This window comes from Pleurodeles waltl, chromosome 11, assembly GCF_031143425.1.
Source record: "Pleurodeles waltl isolate 20211129_DDA chromosome 11, aPleWal1.hap1.20221129, whole genome shotgun sequence".
NCBI classification, from domain to species: domain Eukaryota; kingdom Metazoa; phylum Chordata; class Amphibia; order Caudata; family Salamandridae; genus Pleurodeles; species Pleurodeles waltl.
Genome location: NC_090450.1, coordinates 930,689,696 through 930,703,149, shown reverse-complemented (window position 1 = coordinate 930,703,149; position 13,454 = coordinate 930,689,696). Strand labels below are relative to the sequence as shown.

The 13,454-nt window shown below is 44.2% G+C and overlaps 1 protein-coding gene across 3 annotated transcripts in view; it reads left to right on the top strand.

Annotated features, from left to right (window-relative positions):
• Window positions 1-13,454, top strand: part of CCDC92 (coiled-coil domain containing 92) — a 265,352-nt gene that overhangs the window by 29,323 nt on the left and 222,575 nt on the right. Inside the window, exon 1 of one of the 3 annotated variants that reach the window (XM_069215016.1) lies at window positions 8,478-8,810. The exons of 1 other annotated variant lie outside the window; for it this stretch is intronic. The gene's annotated coding sequence lies outside the window, so the exon portion shown is untranslated. Of the gene's footprint in view, window positions 1-8,477; window positions 8,811-8,847; window positions 8,931-13,454 lie in introns of those variants that run through there. One more of the 3 variants, XM_069215018.1, reaches the window with a different exon arrangement.

Here is a 13,454-nt window from a genome sequence, read left to right as displayed (position 1 = left end):
CACAAATCTTCAAGAACATTCTTTTAACTACCTCTGCTGCCACACAAGTAAGAAGAATTATGAATCATTTTTCAAATACAGGAATCTTTCCAGAGGACTTAATTGGGCATTCATATGCCCATTATTTAAGAAAACAAACTTGGAACCACATGGTCCTAACACAATTGGCACAGCCCTCGCACACAGTCAAGTCCCTTGTAAAAGGTACCACTGGTACCAAGGGCCCCATGGCCAGGGAAGTTCCTTAAGTGCTGCAGCATGTATTATGCCACCCTAAGGGACCCCTCACTCAGTACATACACACTGCCTTGCAGCTTGTGTGTGCTAGTGGGAAGAAAAGACAAAGTCGACATGGCACTCCCCTCAGAGTGCCATGTCCACCAATCTCTGCCTGTGGCATAGGTAAGTCACCTCTCTAGCAGGCCTTAAAGCCCTAAGGCAGGGTGCACTATACCACAGGTGAGGGCATAGTTGCATGAGCACTATGCCCCTACAGCATCTAAGCAAAACCTTAGACATTATAAGTGCAGAGTAGCCATAAAGAGTATATGGTCTGGGAGTCTGTCAATTATGAACTCCACAGTTCCATAATGGCTACACTGAACACTGGGAAGTTTGGTATCAAACTTCTCAGCACAATAAACCCACATTGATTAATTGAAAAACGCACACAGACGGCATCTTAGAAATGCCCCCTGTATGTTAGCCCAACTGCTAGTGAGAGGTTGACCGGTCTGTGCCAGCCTGCCACCTCAGGAAGAGTTTCTGACCACATGGGGTGAGTGCCTTTGTGCACTTTGGTGAGAAACAAAGCCTGTCCTGGGTGGGGGTGCTTCACACCTCCCCCTGCAGGAACTGTAACACCTGGCGGTGAGCCTCAAATGCTCAGGCCTGGTGTTACAGTACCCCAGGGCACTCCAGCCACTGGAGATGCCTGCCCATCTGACAAGCCCCCACTTTTGGCAGCAAGCCCAAAGGGATAATGAGAAAAACAAGGAGTCGCCCCCTCAGCCAGGACCACCCCTAAGGTGTCCAGAGCTGAAGTGACCCCCTCCTTGAGAAATCCTCCATCTTGCTTTGGAGGATTATGACCAATAGGGATAGGGATGTGTCCCCCCTCTGCAGAGGGAGTGGGCACAAGGAGGGTGTAGCCACCCTCCGGGACAGTAGCCATTGGCTACTGCCTCCATGACCATAAACACACCCCTATAGTTAGTATTTAGGGGCGACCCTGAACCCAGCTCTTCAGATTCCTGATGACCTCAAGAAAGAAGAAGGACTTCTGAGCTGAAAACCCCACAGAGAAGTGAAGGAGACAACAACTGACTCGGCCCCAACCCTACCGGCCTGCCTCCTGCTTCAAAAAGCTGCAAAAGAAGAAGCAACATGTTCTGCAGGACCAGCGACCCCTGAAAAGTCTCCAGGGGACTGCCTGCATCACCGAGGACCAAGAAACCCCCATGGGCAGCGGACCTGCTCATTATACTCACTATATTATAAAGAATTGTGGAAGCTATGCTCTGTACCTATGTATAAATATACAAGTGAGCCCTATGGCCTAAATGCAGTGTTGCTGTGTATTCTGTATAACAGTTGTCCTTGTGCTGTGTAAATAGATCACCAGAGACACACCCCATGTTTGCTATTTGCTGATGTAGAGAGCCCAGTGTTGCTTCTTTATAATGCTTGCTTTCTTTAAAACAGAAATTACCTCATATTTGCAAACTGCTTTCTAGAATTCGTGAGAAGTTACATAATTGGCTTGAATTAAGATTTTAAAAATGTACCGTTGTTCTTTGTTCACTAAGTAAAGCCTACAAATCAACAGCAATTACAGACTTTTTTAAATCCTTCATTGTTAAATAAGCACTCTTCCCATGAAGAGTAAATTAAACATAGACTTTCATGCAATTGGCTCTTCATCATTTTCTGGCCATACAATATAGTATAATAGAAACATTATTACATGATAGGTAATGGTTCATATGGTCTATTATTGCTCTCTTGTGGGTTCTGATAAGAGATCCAGTTGGCTAAGTGAGTGACATTATTAATATAATATATACACTCAAGCTGTCACTGCAGAGAATGGATGGCTGCCAACTTAGTGAAAAGCATGTTTATATACAGAAATACAATAATCACGTGTGCAGAGATGCAACTGCAGCTGTGTGAATGAGATATGTTCGTATTATTTTATTGACATGCTGGCTGAATCTGCATGGCGTTACCAGCAGTAGACCAAGCAAGATTAAATAATATTAGCTAAACATCGATGTACGTATCTATTCATGTATTTATCCCACTGCTGGTTTTCACGGGGAAGCAACTGCAGCACACGCTGCATCTTTTCAAGGCAGGGTGTGCAGACGCGCCACCTAAATCATGCCAAACTTCCACCCGGAACATGGGTGCCCGCGTGTTTTTCTATCTCTGTGTCTCGTTAGACACCTCCAGCTGCTTGCTCCGTCCTTGCATGATTTTGGTACATGCCATCTTTTTAGCATGCGAGTTTCACAGGAGTGTTAATGTTAGCCCATTAGCAGTGAGATGGTCGTATTTGCATTTGAATGGCTCTGCCCTCCACCCCACTGGGCTATTTAATCCATGGTTCCTTAATTCATGGTTGCCTGCAAGTAAAAAAGGCAAAAGACTAGGAGCTAAATTGTATTATGCATTTCATAAGCCTGCCAGGAGGCACTATGACACATGGTGGCACCATCCATTCCCAGGTTTTCAGCAGACAACATGTTAAATTGTGGGGCTTATAGTTTTGCTTTTAACCCTTCAATATGGGCTCAAAATCCATGCATGCAATGTGATGTTTGCTAAAACGTCAGTATTCGTAGATGTTGATATACATAATATGAAATCACTTGTCAGGTATGTGTAAAAATCATATAGAGTCATGTGGTCCATTTCAAAAATGGTTTCACAATTAAAACCAAAAGTTACCAACACGAACAGGATAGGTACCTCGTAGTTAGTTAATCAAATATGTTGATGTGGCTTGGGCAATAGGGACTTTTGAGTTATTTTAATCTGTTTTGGTAGATGTACATTTTAAAGGCTGGCTCTATGAAATATATAAGCCAGCACATTTTAGAGGCAGTGAATGGCAGGAAAGGACTGCTGCGGGCTTTCTGTAAACAGACAAACATATGCAACGTACAAATCACCTACAAGAAACAGCTAAGCCTCTTCTGGAATTAACATATGTACATGTACTCATGGATGATGAACCGTCATGTACCTAATGTGGTGTGCTTCGTCAGTGGGGTCCACATCTAGCATCAGAAAGCGTCTGAGAGTACTGTTCTTCACTGGTGTACAGTCTTCCAGTTTGGGTTTCAGTGAGGTTATGCCCCCTATGTTGACATATATGTTCTGTTTGTTACACTGTCAGACCTAAATTAAACATGTATGTGGGTGAGCTAAAATGTCTTTTTTGTGGGTCTCGCTACAACAAGATTACAAACAGAAGAATTAAGCAATGAACACGGTTTCTTTTTTCCTTCATGTTTTATCTGTCACATTATGCTCCTTTGGGTGTCAGGTGTCTTTCTGTGGGCTATAGGTATCTCATATGCAATATTGTGAAACAGACCCTCGTTCATATGGCACGTTCTCCACCGTCAGAATGGGTGGGACCGGCAGGGCAACTTTCCCAAGGCCACACTCCTCAAAGAAGTCCTTGTGACATGCTGTTGGCTAGTCTGTTGGCAAGTGTAGCTTGTTTTACAGGGTGGGTCACTGTAACCATAGTCTGCGCTATGAAATAGATGATGGGGAGGCAGGCCTTGAGACCCCAAGCCACCCACCCAACACGTACGTATTTCAAGCCTTGCTACTAGTGCAACTAGGGCAGTGATTTTATGGACATGCTGGCAGAATCTGCTTGGAGTTACCAGCAGCAGACCAAGCAAGATTAATTAATATTAGCTAAACATCGATGTACGTATCTATTCATGTGTTTATCCTACTGGCGGCTTTCACAGAGCAGCAACTGCAGCACATACCGCACCTTTTCAAGGCAGAGTGCTTCATAATGGTAAGCAGACGCTCCACCTAAATCATGCCAGACTTCCCCCAGGATCATGGGTGCCCACATGTTTTTCTATCTCGCTGTCTCTTTAGACACCTCCAGCTGCTTGTATGGCTAAAGCATGATTAAACTTTACTGTGCCAGCCAGGTCCCATAATTTTCTTGGATCCCACCTGTCTGGATAAGAGGAGAACATATCTTAGCTGAGTCTGAACATCCCACCCTGCTGCAAGTGTTTCTGACTCCAGTGTTATAAATAGCTATGACAGAAACATTGTGTACTTTGTATTGTTTCATTTAAGCACATTAGATTGCATCACTGCACTCAGTAGACTTTATTAGAATTAGCGATCCCTGCCTTTTCTGCCCTGGTGATTTTGTCATTGACTAAGAAGGCAAGTCTGTTGTCATGTTTTTTCTATATAAACTTATATTGTTGCAGATGAGGCAATAGTGTGATCTAATAAACTATATGCAAGAGAGATTTTTGTACAGTGTGCATCCTGAACTGAATTATTTTAAGGAAGTTTCTCTCTAATATGATAATCGAGGAAAAGGAGACATGGTGTGGAAAAGTAATTGCCTAGATTCACATTTATGGTCAAGCTGCGAAACTGGGATTGACACCAGGATTCCTGATTAGAGATCTGAACAATTTTAATCCAGGATGGGTATTGCATTCTTTCTCCATACTGCCCTGTTGACACTTTTATTAGTGACCGAAGAGACCAGTCAGTTATCATGTGCCTCCTATATAAGACCTTTATTGTGGTTATAGAGGAAACAACATTATGCCATATTAAACCATATGCAAGAAAGATTTTGGTAGTGTTCTGAACTGAACTATTTCAAGACACTCTCAAATGTTATGATTACAGAAAAGGAGACACTGCAAAGGCAAGTAATTGCCCTGGGTCACACAGTTTGCTCAAGCTGGGAAGCTGGTGTTGAAACCAGGGTCAGTGGGTCAGGCACTGCAACTAGATTTGCTCTGGGTCCTCCAAAATGTCTCGCTGGTTTAGGTACGTTCATTCAAAATATCCCTTTTTTGTAAGATTGGACACCAGCAATGGAAATAGCCCTTCTACATGCAAGAGGTGTGCCTTGGGCAGAAACAAAGAAATCTTCCTTTCTTCAGAAGACCTGGACAGCTAGAGCAACAGCAGCACATTCTTTCCCATCACAAGGCAGGTACAATTGAGCAGCAGCAATGCAAGCTTTGATCCCTCATGAAACAGGTAGAGCATTGCAGTAGCAGAGCAGGCTTCACTTTCCCACAAAAGGTTGTGAGTGCAATCTTCCTTCCATTCCCAGCAGAACCGATCCAGCTGGGCAAACTAAAACAAGCTTTCATTACTCACAGAACATATAGAGTTAAGGTATGAGTGATGTAAGGTTACAGACTGATCACTGTAGCCGGTGCTTAGGTCACTGAGAGGAATGTGTACATGGATGAGTGAGTTAATATAAGAGTTCTGACCGCATTTGTCCTTGGGTGATATTCCACCTCAGCATCCTGACAGCCCCATTGCTTATATTGATGCTTTGGGGTTCAACATATTGAGAAGTAGCCATTACCAAGTGTGTTATTGCTTTTGAAGCAGCTTAGTCGCGGGCTAAGTACCTGTGCTCCAGACAGGCACACGGATACTAACTGTTGAAATGGTTTTGAATGCATGCATGCCAGGCAATTTCAGCCTCAATGGTCCACCTGTTCAGAATGCCGAGGGCTGCCAGTGGTTTAACTGTTTGTTTACCACTGCCTCTCCCAAAGTCAGACCGTGGACATTGAATGGAGTTTCAAAACCAGAGGAGGATTAGATAGAAAGTTCAGTTTATGACTTAGTACAAAAAGCCACTGAGAAGGAAAGGGGTGTTTTTTTTTAACTTGGCACAGAGAGGCAAAAGAAGCTGGGTATTCCTTAGTTTTTTATGCCAGACCTTTGTTTCCTGTGGGACTTGAGAAGGCTTATCTTCTAGTCTTTTCCTTTCGCATTCTTAATTTCTGGTTTGGTTTGTAATGGTATTCCCTTGCCTTCCTCAGAAGTGTGCTTTTTCCTATTAGTTAAGCGGGTGTGCAATGGTTATTAGTTCCTCTGTAGGTAGTGCAGCAAGATGGGAAGATGATGTTGGTTTCCAGGATCAGCCAGTATAAGTCTGCCGAGGTGGGAGCAGTGTTGTCATGCGTATTTAGCAATTAGATTTAAGGTGCATCAGGCAAATATGTGCACTTCAGAGTACTCTGCTAAAGAGAATCACTTTTGCCAGGGCTGCGTGCGCTAGGGAGGCAGAAGGAGGATCCCCCAAAAATGCCCGGGCCCCAGGGAGGAACAGATAGAAGGCTGCCACCCCCATCCGTTCTCGCTATCTGCCATGTGTTGGGCAGTGAGCACTGTGGCGAATTATAATATAGTATGTATTGGATGACTGCTTGTGGGTGGGGGCAAAGACATTATTTAGGGGGTCGCAGCTGCGACCCCTGGTTTGCCCCTTGCCACCCCTAGCACTGTCTTTGTGACCCCTGACCTCAGAGGTAACAAAGTCGGTGACAAAGAGACTGAGGCTGCTTGCTCTTAAGGGCATTGGTGCTCCACTAATACTACATATTAGTGTATTATTCACTATTAGCTTAAATAAAAATGATGCACCGGGAGCTAGAGCGAGATCTCCATTTGCAGTTGCAGATGATGTAAGTTTAAAAAAAAAAAAAAAAAAAAAAGGTTTTAAATGTATGCTGTGTGTGTACTTATGGGTGAGAGTGCGATTGTGTGCAAGAGAATGTGCGTTTGAGGGTATGTGCCTTTGTTTATAAGCATGTTTTAGTGAAAGCGCGTGAGAATCAGTGACAGGAAGTGAGTGAGAGCCAGTGACAGGTAGGGTGTGAGATGATTGTCAGTGAGTGAGTACACATGCGTGCACGATAGAGAATGAGTGCAACTAAGTAAGAATGAATGAATGAAGGAATATGGGGGAGAGAGTGTATGTGAGCATAAGAATGCAATGTATGTTGTTGATCCTTGCATAATGCTGATAATTCTTGGCTTATGCATGCAAAAGAATTGCTGCTGTTGGCATACTGGATGCAGTTGTTAGCTTGTCAGGCACCTTTGACAAAATGCTGGCATTGGCATGCTGGAGTTAGTTCTTGCCATAATGGTCACCCTGCGGAAAATACTGGTACTGGCATATCAGAAGCAATTGTTGGCATACCAGGCACCCATAGAAAAATGCTGTCACAGGCATACTTGAGGATTTTTTGCCATGGGGGCACCTGTGGCGCTAGCTCATTTGAGATAATTCTTTATATAAGGGAGGAAAAGCATGGCATATGGTAGGGGTGCAACCATAACAAAATACTGACCCTAACATACTAGAGGTAATTTTCACACAAGATATATGGATGGTATTAATTGCAAAATTCTGGCACTGGCATATTGTAGGTCATTTTTGACGTAATAGCACACCCGTGGCATACGAGGGGCATGCATGATAAAATGCTGGCCTTGCGATTATGGAAGTAATTTTTGACAGATGGGGGCACCCATAGCACAGTCTGAAAACAATGGGGTCAACTCCTTGGGGGCATCAGGTTTCATTGGCTTGGCACACCATAAAAAGACTTAAATATAAATTAACATCCTTTTAGAAACGATGCCTTTTTAGCACATTTATGTGAAAATTGTGCTTTCAAATACTCTATTTGATCCCACTTAATTCAAAGAGTTCTCATTGTTAGAACCCCCTAAACCCTCCTACAAGAGGACTGGCTCGCTACATTTCAGGGCAAGAATTACTTCCCACCACTGTCAAGGATCATGTTAGTGCCTTAATCTATTCGTCTGTGTTATGTTATAGTAATCATGCAGTTATGGTACATTAGCGATGTCAATTACTGTAATGTCTTCAAAGTTAAGGTCATGTTACACCATTTTCTGAGGATATTCAGAGTCAAAGGTCAATTGACGCCAGCTCGTGTGATATCATTAAGATCAAAGGGTGTTTTAATTTACTTCCGCTGCCCCTGGCATTTTGTTGAATTGATGTCCATGGGTGGAGGCAGCAGCTGATTGGTATCGTAGGTAGCCTGGAGATGGATGGCTCAACCTTGGGCTATCGAGAATAGTACCTTTGTCCCCACAAGTTAGACTCCTACATCCTTAAGCCCAACAAGGGCGGGAGAATTTTAAAGATAATACACGTTGTCATCATGTTTTGATGCTTATGTGTTGGGTGTATGAGGTACAGGCAGTCATTTTTCAAAGACAGTTAAGTTTGTGTCTTTCCTTGCATTTTGGTGTTAGAACATCGTTTTTATTGGGATTTTATAAATGTGATCGCTAACGGTTGTATGAATGTGTCTGTACAGCTCAATTGTAGTTGAAAGACAGCAGAGCTTGGGTGCACGTGTGTGGGTCCCCCCCCTTTGGTGGTTACTTTGAGGAGAGGCGGGGGAGGCGTGCATCTCCAAAGGCAGGCACTTGCTGGCTCTAGTTCTGCAGTGTTTACAGAATCCATATCGGCTCTTGAAGGTTACAGATCGGATGTCACAGCGAGCCTGGGGGCGAGCTTGTCAGTGCTGCCTTCTGCAGGCCTATCAGCGCTCCTCTGGGAGCGAGTCTGCCTCATCCCTGGTCCTCTGTGATCAGAGCAGGCGCTGGCATGCATCGCACGGGTCCCGTCCCGCGGCCTTAGCCTAGGGCCGCCTCGTGGGCAGGTGGACTGCGCCGCGGTATCAGGCACACGAGGCAGATCATCTGTTCACAAGGTAAAGGGCGTTCCTGGTGCGGAGCTGCATCCTAGCCGGGTGGGGCGGAGAGCAACTGAGCGGAAGCTGGAGGTTATCAGAGCGGACGGACACGATGAAGGATTAATGCGAGGAGGGCAGGTATTTTAGGGCTAGAGAGGGGGTTGGGGGTAGCTGCTCCACTTCTGTTTACTACTACAAGAGACCAGCCCTGGGCTGTTGCAGGGCGTCCACCTCCCGCGGCTGCTGGGGGCGAGAGATGCTTCTGTGCAGTGCGGGTGCCCACGGATGTCTGTATTGTGCAAGTCGGCGCTCCCTGGGATGGGATGGGCGCACTCAGGGAAGCAGCCTGCCATCCGCATTGCAGGTGCCTGTGCTGTGCACAGAGGCCCCAGTGCCACCCTGCTGGACGGGCGGCCTCCCTCTGCAGGGAGGGGCCCCGCTGCATAGGATGTGCATGGTATGTCCTGGGGAGTCTGACAGAGGTGCCACGCCTGCTCCCCTGTGGAGAACCTTATCAGGAACCGTGAGCACGTGATTGAGCACCGAGGCCCCATGCGTTGTACTCCGATACGCCCAGTATGTTTAAAAGTGCGTACCCACGATCTATTGGTCATTCGTATGTTTATCTGTGTACGACGAGTTATGCATGAAAGTAACCGCTCGAGTAGGGCTTGGTAACACAAATGAAATGCACTTATATATTTTGTTTATAACATATATACAAGTTAACAATTTTGTTCCACGCATTAATCCGCGGATCTGTTTTTACCAGCGTTTAGTGACTTGTATGTACCCAGCTTTAGCTGACTTGTTTTTTTAATTTGGGGCAGAGGTCGGGGGCTCCATGGCTGTGTTTACGCCCCTCGACCTTTTTATTAGTTTCCTATAGTTACTTTTAAGACACCGCTGTCCTTCATTGTTTCTTCTGAGTACGCTCCAGTCGCCCTTTTATGCGCTAAAGCTGGTTTTCTGTGGCTTTCTGCCTTCTTTTTCAGGGCACAACCGCAGCTTTTTGAAGGGTTATAAACTTTCATTCTAATACTTTATCTGGTTTTGAGGGCACAATAGCTCTACACATTCTTATACCCACTTTGAGTGCACTGTGATTTTGGAAATTGCATACCTTCTCTGTAATGACTCTGTACCTATGCTTCGAGGGACCGTAGCCCCCTTTTGTGTAAACGTGACCTATTTTCAGTGATTGATTGTATCCTTTTGAGGTTATTGTACCTGCTTATGTGGCCACGCGTGCACTATTTAAGACCTATTTCTTAAGAGATCTACTGTAGCTCCTTAAGAGTCAGAAGCATACTTTTGTAATAGCAAATCCTGGATATTTTCAGTGAATAGAAGAAAAAAGCAAAGCTACATGCCTGCCGTGGTCAGTACATTTCAGCCTGCCGTATTATGTTTTTCGGCAGTAAACAACAAACCACACCAGACATTAGACATTCAAAACAGTATTGGTAGCTGAATTTAATAGAGACTCTTAAACTCCGCCTCGCCTTTCAGTTGTCAAGAACAATGAAAATGTTGTAAATGAGCACCACAATTATTATGAGAATAAAAAAGATCTGTCAGGCATGCACATTAGAGGGTGAAGTGAAATGTAAATATGCTCTCTTGACCAGTGTGATAGGTTTAGCTCCTATTCTGTGTATTCTCTACCCTCATATAATAGTCCCCTTTGTATTATTTGTATATGAGGAAATGCCTTTTTATTTAACAGTTCCCTCTAATTTCTTTTATTTTCATTTCACATAAGAGGTTGCTAAGTACGCAACATGAACATTTGTCATACTGGCTATTGCTGTGATCTCATCCATTCCCCCCCCTATCGTTTTTGGGAAGTGCTTAGTCAACCTGAACAGATGCATTAGTCTCATTCTTAACAACCCCCCTTGAGAGAGCCCATCATTGATTTCAAATTTTAGTAGTTGACTTAAGAATAAAGAAAGGCACACTATAGGCAGTTTAAGCATTCATGCCAACTGGCTATGTAACTCTTTTTACAGTTACACCATTGGTTTTGGTGATTAATTTTTCTTGTTTTCTTGAAAATAATAAAAATGCATGGTACAACTGAAAGGCTTGTTATTCAAAAATATTGCTAGTAAAGCTGCCACACCAACAAAAGTTTTTAATTGTAAAAATGTTATTACAAGCATTTAGCTGCCACGTTCAGGTGGCTGAATTTTTTTTGTTTTCCATTTTCGTTTGTGGCATTGGTTTACTCAAAAAAATATGCGTCTCACCAGCGAAGGCCGGATCTATTGGGTTCACCCATGCTTCTTTGCTACTATTACATTTTTACAAAGCTCTAAATCTAATGGTATAAACATGAGTGAGCTATTTAGTGTATCTGTGGCTTGTTGGAAAAAGGGATGCTCATTAACACAAACATGCCAACTCCATGTATATACCATCTGTAGTAGATTACATAGTTATTTGCATTATGTCAGAGACAGATATTACAAACTAATTGATGTAATTTAGAATTTATAAACAGACATTTAAAAAGGCTGTTTAAGATGGTGGCTTTCCAAGGGGTGTTTTTAGCATGTGTAATTTTTGTTCGATTTGGAAGGACATCGTTAAAGTATAGCTTTTGGTATGACAAAACGTTATCTTTTACCTTCTTGTTAGGTCTCGCCTCTAGACTACACGCATGCTGAATGTACTTTAGGGGCTTCAGCCTGTCCACAGGCTTGCAATTGGCTGGCAGCAACGTCGTTCTCTCATTGTTGCTCCCCATTTGTCCATGGCATGCATTTGTCATGTCTTTTCCTCTGTTTACTCCTCCCCAGAGCAGGTACTAAGTACACAATCCCTCCACTATCTCTCATTTTATTACCAATTTAAGTACTTCTTTTTCCTTCGTTTACTAGCCCTCCTCGGGAGTGCTGGTGTTTTTATTTACTCCGTCAGCCATTTTTTAATTTTTTTATTAATTATCCTGTCCCGCCTCGTTTTCAGTCGCTCCATCTATTATTGGCTGCTCATGGGGAAGAACAGGAGAACAGGTTACGGCTGTGGCGTGGTTTCACCTTGGGAGTGTGTCACACAGCGCAGTGACAATGGATCTGGGTGTGTATCAGCTAAGGGATTTCTCAGCTCTTTCATGTGGTAACTGTGTGCCCGGGTGATTTGATGCTGCATTTTCTCAGTTTTTAATGTGTATGGGTAGTTGGTGCAAAGCGAGTAACCTCCTTGCCTACGTTACTCTGGTGCTGTACTGTGCGCCAGGATTTTCTGTGCACTGGAGCGTTAATCGTTCTTGTCACACAGTATCACTACCCTCCACATTTTAGGTCCCACTGTTGCTAGGCAAAATGGCAGCCACCCGCACCAGCTATTTATAGTGCCTTGCTGTGATTGTCTGGGCCTACATTACACCATGTGGTGTCATGTGGTGTCACAAGCTGCAAGAGCCACTGAGGGTGGAACTATGGTGGCTCCGATAGCAGGTCTATGTGCTTAGTTATCTGTGTGAAGAGTACGGTGGTTGTACATATTGCACCAAGGCGCTGCTTTCTGGGGACCCAGGGAGATACTGTTTAAGCGGGAGCGTGCCCATCCAACTGCTGTGGTTTGTTTCTGCAAAACAGGTGTGGCAGAATAAGTGAGGCTGTAAAGGTGGGCTAGTGGCTGCCTTGATTTGCAGCACCATGAACCAGTTTTCTGACTGAGTTGCTGCCAGTCCTTCTGAATATATTGCTGTTAGCATGGGAAGGAAGATGTCATTGCTACCCTTCACGTTTCTCGCGTCACACGCAGCGCTGTGCAGTTCACCATCATCATCATTTACACTGCTCTCCCAGAAATAGTATGGTCCCATCAAAGTCCTGCTGCGGTTGCCTGACTACAGGGGATTTGCAAGAGGCACTTGGATTGGCACCGAAGTGCAGCCCTGTCGCTTCTACAATAATAAGTTGTATTGATATAACGTTTTATTAAAAGTACTTTACATACATACTGTTCATACACCATTATTATTAGCACATTGAAGCTAGTTCTCATTTTATCAACTTTGAAGGATGAAAGACGGAGTTGCACCTGAAGTACTTTGAGCAAGGGACTTCTGGTAAGATGCAGCTATCAGTAGAGAATGAGTAAATTTAGTTGATATTTTATTGTTCGAGTCTCAGACAGTATAAAAAGAGGACTGGGTGGCCTCTTCACGCCGGACAGGGAACATCTTAAGATTTCTGAAGGACTCGACTGCACTCTACTGTGTTTTAGTGTTTTCACTTCGTCTGCGGAGAGCCCAGTGGGAGTTTTGGTGTAGGATTTTCCTCCATTTTGAGTGTTTTGGTGTAGAATCTTCCTCCATTATCTACGGGCAACCACGTTCACATAGAAGTGCCCTAATTTATCAAGAGATTCGAGAGGCGCGAGAAAGGTGCCTCAGTTCACACGGTTTTCACAAAGTCGAGTGGTTTAAAGAGGAACCAGGGATTTCTGGACTTGGCAGTGCTCAGAGAGGTGAGTGGGCCTTTATCAAATAGAGTCTACGCCAGGCTGTCATTTGCATATCGCACTCACTGACATTCAAGTGACCATGACCCACTCCTTCCGGCCTTAGAAGGCACCGGGATGTCTGGGTGAACTTTATGAATTTTCATGTTGGTCAGTCCTCCAGAGGCATCCTGGCAGTGAAGC